We start from the raw sequence: 10,259 nt of genomic DNA, 5'->3' as shown, positions 1-10,259 counted from the left end.
TGGACCTACACAATAAATCATACAATTAGTATTTGAAGGTATAAAACTACTCATAGACTTACCATTCACATTCACAAGATAAGGATCTTCATAGTGATGCTCAATCAGCTTAGCAAAATTTCGAATCTAGTTATGAAGAGTTGTATAATTCATCACTAGTTGTTGTTTAGCTGGCACAACTTGGACGAAGGAAACAAGATAAGAATGAATAGCTTGCCTTCAAATTGAATAACAAAATTAGGTTGCAAGGAACTAGAAATTTGACTAAGAAAGGATGGAACATCATTCTCAGAATAACAAGGAATGTTAGAATAAGTCTCAGGTGTAGAAACTCCCTTTGAGACGGCATTTTACTGATCAACAAGTATACGAACTTAAAATACAAACTCTTTGAAAGCTCTTAAATTCTCGAATGGATATAAGAATGGAACAACTCAAGGTCAATGCAATTGCACTTTGCTTAACCTGCACAAAATAAGAAATACTAAACAATGCAATGTTAAGTTTGTTAGTACATCCATAAACTCTCCTAACATCATTGGCTTTAGCAATAAGTGATTCTTTTCCACAATGGCCGAATCACTCATGGATTTTCCCTCACTCAATGCTTTTGAAAGTTCACTCTCTCTTCCTTTTTTACTTCCCTCAATTTTTTAACCACATTGGCACTCTCAAATTTCACCTCACACTTGTCATTAACAACTTTATCTTCCCACTTTTTAGCTTCAATTACAATTTCTATGATCTCTACTCTTTCAACTTGCTCTTTCTTTTGTTTTTCTTGAAGAAGGCATTGGTAAGTTTCCCACCACGACTCCTCTATTGATGACTCAATTGCACCCTTGGACTTTGAAGAAATTGATGTAATAGGCTCCTTTTCCCTTTTAAGTGGTCTTTTATTCTTTGGTTCACCATATGTCGACCTATTGCGAGAACTTTTAAATGCCATAGTTCGGTTATGGTCATAAGACTTCTCAAAGGAACAAGCTGATTTGTTTGAGGATGAACCCTTTTTGGATGTTTGGTGTGAGGACCCGAAAATTATTTTATTTTATCTAATTTCTTTGAGTACATTTCCTTTACTTTACTTTATTTCCTTAATTTTTCATATATTTTTATAAGTGAGTCAAGTTTTAAATCATTTTCTATGTATAAGTTAGTGTATGTTAAATTCGTAGTGCATTATGGTAGTAAGACCCACTAACGCGGTATATGCGATAAATTTTTGAAGATTAGGAGGAGTTTCATGCAAAGGGATATTATTTTATAAGGTGTTATGGAATAATTAGAGGTTGGCTAGATATTTTAGTGATTGGAAGATAATAGGATGAGGATTAACCATGGCAAACCATTTGTCACAAAAGCCTTGAACCATTGATTTTGACTAAGACCTTTCTTAACCTTTTATTAACCAAAAATTGACCAAAAATCCTATCATCTTCTCCCCTCTCTTGGCTGACCTTCATGAGCAAGAAAAGAAAGAAAAAAACCCCCATTTCCAACACAAAAAACCTTGCTTGATCCTTGAGTTTTCACCTTAACCTTGCAAATCAATCCATAAAAGCTGAATTTGAGGTAGGAGGAGGAACTTTGGTGGAGAGTTTTTGGAGGAAAAAGCTTGTGGCTGCTTGGTCTTCTTTGGGTTTCAAGGTGATAAAGTCTAGAAACCATCTCTTGTCATTTAACTTGCTTTTGAGTGGATTTAAGGGTTAAATTATGGTGGTATTCATGGAAAATTTCGTGGTTCATGTGGTGGATCAAAATTTCCAGATTTGATTGAGGATTTCTAGCTTTGATGAGTTCATTTCAGTTGTATTATGATTTATTAGCATTAGCATATGATTTTCCAGCTTTCCAATGCTGGTTTGGCTTTATAATAGAAATTTCTAGCTTGTGATTATGAATTTCAGCATAGGATTTAATTTTTCTAGCGTGAATAGGTAATGGTTATGTGCTTGATTTAGTGAGTTGTTAGTCTGGTATATATATGCTTGATTTGAGGCTATTTTGTGGTGAGAATGAAGCCTTGAAAATGGCTGGAAATTAGGAAAAATAAGGAGAAGTGCTGCTAAAAATATTTCCGCAGGAGACTCTAAGTAGTCTTGGGAAATCTATCATAGCTTGATGTAGAAAAACCCAAGTTCAGTTCTACTTCTTGCGTTTGAAACTAGATTCAGAGTACTTTCTACCATGAGAATTTCAGAATTTTCCTCAATTTTCTATGAATATCTGTGATTTTCCAAAGTTGACTGAATTTCCATTCCTGTTCTGTCTTTCTACTGGATAAAGCAGCCGCTTGAGATTGGATTTTGATAGAATTGTGGACAGAATCTTGCAAAGATGTCTTCTGAGAAATTGTAACTCTTTGAATCTATTTTCCAACGGTATAAAGTTTATAAATTTTGGACTTAAGAAGTTTGAGATATGATTTTTCAAATAGTGTCACACAAAACTAAAAAAATTCTATTTTCCTAAAACTGTCCTTACTTTTATTTCCAACTTTAAGTTGGAGTTGTTAAACAATTTTGAGCTTGGTTTTATGATTGGAATGAAGAAATTCTTGGTTATTCATGTCTCTTGGGTCTAAATGTTCTTTTTTCACTCCAAAACCATATTTGCATTGTTGCACTAGTAGTCACTTGGATTTTCTTTGGTTCACTTAAGTTTTGAATGGTTGAACTATAATACTTTATCTTGGTTGTTCTTAAGGTTTGTTGGTGATCAAGGGCATAACCTGATGGGCAAACTTTTGACGTTATTTTGCTTAAACTAGTGAGTGTCGATTGCACGTTTCTTGATTTCTTGATTTGACTGATGCCATGTGTTATGTGTTGAATTCAGAACTTGATGAAGCGAGAATATACTTTATCGCACTCGTTCTCCCCTTCTTGAATGATCTTGTACTTGTTTGAACTTGATTGACCTGTACTTGTGGTTGTACTTGTGCTCGACTTGTAAGTGCTGAGCAGCAGCATGTACTGTAGACACCAAATTTTCATTTATTTAATTTAATTTTAGCTTTATTTGTTTATTTAATTCAATTTTAGCTTTATTCTTTTATTTTATTATTTATTTTTGTTTTCATTTTTATTATTTTATTTTAATTGATTTAAGGTTGCAAAATAGTAATTTGTGTTTGTTTTTTTTTTGGTACATTAAGATTCATCATTTTCTTTTCTTTTTAAAACATTCTTCACACTAAATTTTTTTTTTTTTTTAAAAAAAAATTCCTACTAAATATCCATTTTTTTAATATCTTTTTCAAACTCAATTTTTTATATATAAACGACATTTTGTAAGGTAATTAGAAATTAGCATTGAAAAGAAAAATACAAAATACAAAATGATATGTGGCACTCATGTAATAGGGCCAAATGGCACACATGTGATAGGGACAAGTGTCTCTTTATTTCTTTGACAACATAACACCTAGAAGGTGAGGTGTTAGGGCACATGGAGACAAATTTGAGACCAAAAAGAAAAAGAAAAAGGGGAAGGTTTGGCGGCGGTGGAAAGAAAAAAAGATTAGCCACGGAGAGAGCAAAAAGGCAGAAAGTAGGAGATAGAGAGGAAACTAAGATGAGGGATTGATAGAGGTGACGGGTTGAGGAAAAAAAGGGTTTTTGAGAGCAAGAAAAAACAAGAAGCAAGGCTGCGAAAAAGAAAAAATCTGGAAAAATTGAGAGAGAGTTTTGGGGTGAGGCAAAACGAAAGAGAGAGCCAGAGAGTAGACGGAGGAAAAGGGAAAACAGGGGGGAGGAAGTGAAGAAAATTTGAAAAAAAGAGGGGAGGAAAAATGGAAAAGCTTCGGCAAGGAAATAGAGCAAAGGAAAACTAAGAATCGAAGGAATCAACAAGGAGTTGTTGTTGCCGCTGCTGCCACCAGAATCCACCACCACCACTTGCAAATCCTTACCGTAAAAGCTTGGTAAGGTTCCCTTTCTCCTTTTCTCACTTTAATTTTGCTAGCGAATGGGTGAAAATGAGAGGTATTGACCGGATTTTGATTTTCTCTTCCTTTCTTCTTTTTACCAAAACTTTTATCCTTTTCTGACGTTTATGTATTCATGTGGGGCAATAATTTCTGTTGTGTGTGAGAAATTTGATTGGGATGCTGTAAATTTTTGGGTTGCTACCACACGAATTGAGGGATTAGTTCGATTTTGTTAATGCCCCTGAACTATTTGATAAAAGGTCTCTGTGAAAGCTTGAACCAAAGAAAACAGTCTGGAAAATTTTTTTTGTGCATGTCAGAGGCAATTTACGAAATTTTCTGCTTCCTTTTCCTCCTTTTTTTTTGTTTTGGCTGTTTGTTCGCAATTTGTATGTCAAGGTCTAATTGTTCTTCCCTTTCTTGACATTTAGTGTCTAGAGTTGGTTTTCTCTCTGTTATGGTATGAATCTCTCGGATGTGACGGCCCCACCTCCCCCTAGGGCGTACCCCAGGGTTCGGCGGGTCGCCTGCCCAACTCTCGCCGGGACTCGATGCTCTAGAATTAGAAAATAGAGTTCATGCCAAAAGAAAGCTCTATTTACTCTATTACATCTTCAAAAGTTGCATAAACCAGAACATCAAGTCATACATACCACGAGTGCCAGAAAATAAACCCTAGAAAAGCTGATAACTACAACCACCACGACAACTATATACATCTGGCTAGTCAACTTATAATTAACAAGTACAAATTTAACTCATCTATAATCAAAACACTAAACACCTTCCCAAACGATCCCCGCGTCAGCCCCCTGCTAAGGAAAACAAATAGAATGGGGTAAGCTATAAGCTTAGTGAGTAATCAGGGGAAAAATGTAAACTCACATAATTAAACAAGTAAATCAGGATAATTCACATCAATAACCGAAAAGTAACATCACAATGGTAGGATACGGGTGGCTCCAAAGCCAGTTCAATTCCCCGAACTTAAACGCCTGTTGACACTCCGTCAACCAAAGTACTCATGGTCTGTAGACTCCACTTAAACTTCCCCGTTCATCTTATCAACCCCCGCTGGCCAGTCAACAGCACACAGCAGCTCGAGCGAAAAAAATAACTTAGCTTTCATCAAAGCTTTAACAAGGAACTAAATCCCAAGTTTAGCATGGAACTATCTTCGACCAACCCCAACTGGCTCGAATAGTTCGTCTAACCCTTGGAACTGGGCTGGAACCAAACCTTGAGATATCCGATCTCTCAATAGATGGTATCTCTCAACAAAGTACACAACAAAGTACTTACCCCAAACAGCACACAGCAAATGGGTTTAATTCAAGTCATGTAAACACCCCCATCAGCACACAGCAAAAGGGTGATACTCAAGTTATATAACCACCCTCCTCAGCACACAGCAAGAGGGTGATACTTAACATAAGGCATGTATTCTCACATAGAAAATCAAAACAAAGGATGGGCTTAGGTCGAGTGAGACAAAGTACACCCTCGCCTAAGTACCCATTTAACATATACAAGGTACTTCAACAATTCCATATCAATAAACAATCCAATTACTCACTTGATAAAGCTTGGCACGAAAAATGATACAAGTCACTGAGCTTGACCGTCACCGTCAAAAGCCTCACAGTCTGTATAGACAGATTATATACACACATAAGTGAAACGGCTATACAATAGTAGTTTATAACTTAAACGATTGAGAACAGCTGAAAATGGTCAAAAATAATCAAAAACGGTACAAAACGGTTTACACGATTTTGATCATAATTGGAGCTGTGGTTATCGGATCAAAATGTATTAGATAGTGTCTCGAAACTTAGACAAAAGGTTACAACTTTCATGAAGACACCTCAACCCAGTTTTTAGTGTATTCAAGTCACATTTGCAAAATACAAAACTAGAACTCCAAAGGCTAGGTTAATTCCTCTAGCAAAAAATTTGGCGGCATGCCCCTTGTGTTTACCTATTTTTTAGACATTTATGGCTTCAATATTTTCCTCAAATCAGTCCCAAAGTCACACATATGCAGTGGTAACACAATAGCCCTTCTACTATGCTCAAAATATCCCAACTACAATGCAAGTACTAACATAGTAATCGGAAATCAAGTTCAAAGACAAATAAGCGAATGGCAGCTTTGATGTCTCTTAGCGTAACGAGCACAACTGGAGCTACATTTATCAGATTGGGGTAAAATTTATACCGTTTCGAAGCTAAGGCAGAGAGCTACAACTTTGGTGAAGACCATCTAGTCTAATTTCTAGTGTAACCTAGTCAAATTTTCAATTCACAGAACCAAATTCCAACTAATCGGCTAATTAACCGCACTGCCTTCAAATGGCCATATCTCAAGCTACCAAAGTCCATTTAAGGCGTTCTTGGAGGCATTAAAAATCTAAGACAAAGTGTTAAAACTTTCATGTTTTGGAAAATGGATAAATCAGCATGGATCATAGTGAATAGACACGGTCAATTGGATGAACTGTCTAAAACGGATCACTGGATGCATCCTAGGGCAGTGAGGGTATTTTGGTCTTTTTACAGGATACATTATTCCGATTGGGCTGAAATTTTGTAAGAAACCCTAAAATGTCATTCTATACAACTTTTATGTTTGGTACTAAGCCTAGTTCGGCCTCTAACATGATGAAATAGAACCGGACAGAACTGAAGCTAAGATTTCCAGAAATCTGGAATTTTACGGTTTCAAAGGAAACTTTCTTCATTTCTTGCTTCAATCACCACTACAACCCCTTATATAAGCTTAGATACAACATATACTATCCATACAGCAAGTATAGGCAGAAACTCATCAAACCCTAACTCATGTAACTCAAGAACATACACTATATCCATCCAAATCATTATAATAGATATCATCCACCACAAATTTAAGGTGCTATGCTAAATTAAACAAGATTAAGAGTAAGAAATGGGGAAATCAGCATTATTACCTTGTTAAAGTGACTACCAAGAGCAGCCCTAGATTTTCCTTCCAAAATTTCACCAACACACCACTAGCTAAACACTCAAGGAAGGTTTTAATCGGTTTAGTTTCGCTTGGTTTCACTCACAACTCTTGATTTGAGGTTGGAATTAGAAACTCTCTTCACTCTTTCTCCCTCAAACTCACGACCAGAAAAGGCAAAAATGAGGAAGAAATGAATCTCAAGAAAGGATAAGAAGGTTGGAATTAGTTTGGTCAAACAACCGTTGGATGTTCGCCACTTGTCGCCTCAAGATGAAATCTCAAAATTTGCTTCTCTCTCTTAATTTGGTCCACAATTTCGGTTGGAATGAGAGGATATTTAGGGCTGATTTTTCTCAATTAATAATAAGGAAATTAAGGTAATAAAATAGTAGTCAAGTGGTGCACTCAATCGATAACGATCGATACCCGTCAGTTCGAGCGGATTTTCCTTAAATCGCGTATACTAAGGTTTTAACTTCTAATTCACTAACTTATTATTATCACTTCTAATCATATAATATTTCCTCATCCAAAAGTCACTCTTACCTACCAATTTTGATCCTCACTCCGTACCGAATAATCATACTACGAAAAAACGTGAAAACCCTAACTTGCACCAACTTGAAAACGAAAAGTGAAACCCTACTTTCTAGGTTCATTTGCACTTATTGTGGAATGATTGGGTGGTAGGGCTATTATAAATTAATAATTTTCAAATAAAAGGGCATTTTTAACAAAAACATGAGGGTTTTACAATTCCACAAATTGAATTTAGGGTTTCGGTTGAAATATGAGAAATTTGAGAAAACGGTCAATCACAAATGAAACTAGGGTTTCGAAACAAAAGGTGATCCTAAAAGTTGGGGTATCACATCGGATGACTTGAGATGTTCAATAGAAACTTAGAGACCAGTGAATAAGATGAAGTCCTCGACTAGATTGCCTGAAATGTTTGGAAATGCATATTTTCTGGTCCCTTTCTATTTTAGATGTCCTTTGATTGAGCGTTAAATTTTGCGTTTAATGGTAGTTGGGTTCGAAGTTATGGTTACAGTCCTTGCAATCCTCCTAGGTTGTTAATAAATGGCAAAGTTGCAGAGAAAACGCATGCTGCACTTTATTTCTTTCTTTTGCTGTTATTTCTTTTATCCCTGGCAGTCATCAATTCAGATTTTCTGCCTTAGTCCTGCAATAAAAGTGTAGTATTTGACTTGGTTGATGATTGGGGGTTGCGTCTTGTGGTTGTTTTGATTCAAAGTTGATGTTTGTTGGTGATGTATTTGGTTGATAATGAAACGCAGCATGTTGCAGAGGAAAGGAAACCAGAAATGAGAAAAATGCTTCTTCGAAGCTCATGTATGGAATTTTTCCAAATTTGCACTTTAACCCCTTGATTTTCATTTAATACTATTAAGGCCCATGAGATTCGAAATTTAGTCAATTTTTCTTTATGTAATAGTTAGGGTTTTATTTGCTTTATGTGTTTTGTATGCTTGTGTGTTACATGTTACTCATTTTCTTAGGGTCTTGCATCTAGATACTATGCTTATGTGCTATGTGTTTTATGTGATTTATGTGTTCATTCACTTTATTATGTTTTATATAATTTATTAGACTATAATAAATGCATGACGTCATCACACTAGTTCAACGCTAGTTGTGGCCTCTTTTTTCGATTCCACACTAGTCCAACACTAGTTGTGTTCCTCTTTCCCGTTTTTTCGCTAGTCCAATGCTAATGAGAATGTATAGACATGGGCTAGTCCAATACTAGACCTTTAGGAACCGTTACGCGTTAAATCATGTTTTGTGTGATCAATCACTACATTTTCATACATATTTTCTATCTTTTAGGGTTTTTATCATTTTGCATGACATTTCCCTTGTACGTATATCTCTTATCCCCATGTGCGACACATGACATGTAGGTTTGCATTCCATTTAAGAAAATTAAAACTAGGTTAGATCATTTGCTTGATTAGATAGGAAATACCCCTTAAATATGGGATATGGACGAGTATGGCTTTTCTAGCCTTAGCACGCTCGTATTTCCTCTATTAAAGGGAAAATTAAAGTCACGAATTTTAGCCCCCACACCCGTTATGATGCATTCTATGGAGTTTGTACTTTAAGTGTGGTATCTCTTTGTTACCAACAAGTGACCAATCTCTCATCTAGAGTTGATTTGTTTGTTGGTGATCCGAATGAAATTTCAAAAGGAGTTTCTACACTTGAAACTTGTTATATTCCTTACAACCTGATTTTATTCTTCAATTTGAAGGTACAAAAGCTACCTATCTCAATCTTACTCCATTTGTGCAAAATAAGTCATACCAACAACAACGTGCAATGTATTTTGTAACTTTGCACAATCATATTCGGGACTTTTCTAACATGATTGAGTATTAATATGAAGATCCTTATCTTGTGAATGTGAATGGTAAGCTGTCAAGTGATTTTATACCTACAAATGCTAATTGTGTGATTTATTGTGTAGGTCCAAATTCGACCATTCATGACAAAAGGCTGATTAGAGAGGTTTGGAGTGGAACTTGGAATTTTCACAAGTTTTATACAAGATGTTTCTTGTCTTGGAGAATGTCCAAGACATGAGGTTGTCCAAGCGACATGTCTTAGAGAATGGCTCTGATACCAACTATTAGAGTTGCCAGCATCCCTCAAGATATTCCCGATCAAACACAGCCATCTCTTCGACTTTCAACGATCAAGGGACTTTTATGAAGCGATTTTGGATATCCTTCTAGCCATGTATCTTTGCCTTGTTTGAAGGAAATAAAAGAAAACTTAGGCTGACATATTTGTAAACACTCAGAAATCTTATTGATTCAAACTTAGATAAGAGATGATCTTCCGAAAGGAATGATTCATCTATTTATAATACAAATCTTACTGACACTTATACAGTAATATGACCTTGGGGAAAACTTTCCTGAAGGGTCACTTGACTCTTCAGAATAAAGCAGTAAAATGGCCATCAACTTTTTATTTTGTGGCCTACAACTTTCTGACCAAAAATAGTAACTTAAGTATTTTACAGACAACTTTAACTTATGGCCGACATGTTTATGGATAGCCAACATCTTTATTATGGGTCTTCATTGTCATCAATAAAGCTTATATGATCTTCATCTGGAGTATCTAATGGGGTCGAATCTGGATCTGTGATATTCATTTGTTCAATTCAATCTTCATGATCCTTTTTGTTTCTCCTTTTGTTGATATGTTTTTTCCATTTAGGTCTTATCTTGTAAGAAGATAAGGATGGTCCTGCTTTTGAGTTTTGTTGTGAATTTTCTGTTTCATATGGATCTTGAG

The sequence above is a fragment of the Coffea arabica genome, chromosome 3c, assembly GCF_036785885.1.
Source record: "Coffea arabica cultivar ET-39 chromosome 3c, Coffea Arabica ET-39 HiFi, whole genome shotgun sequence".
Lineage (NCBI taxonomy): Eukaryota > Viridiplantae > Streptophyta > Magnoliopsida > Gentianales > Rubiaceae > Coffea > Coffea arabica.
This window is presented reverse-complemented; position numbering follows the sequence as displayed.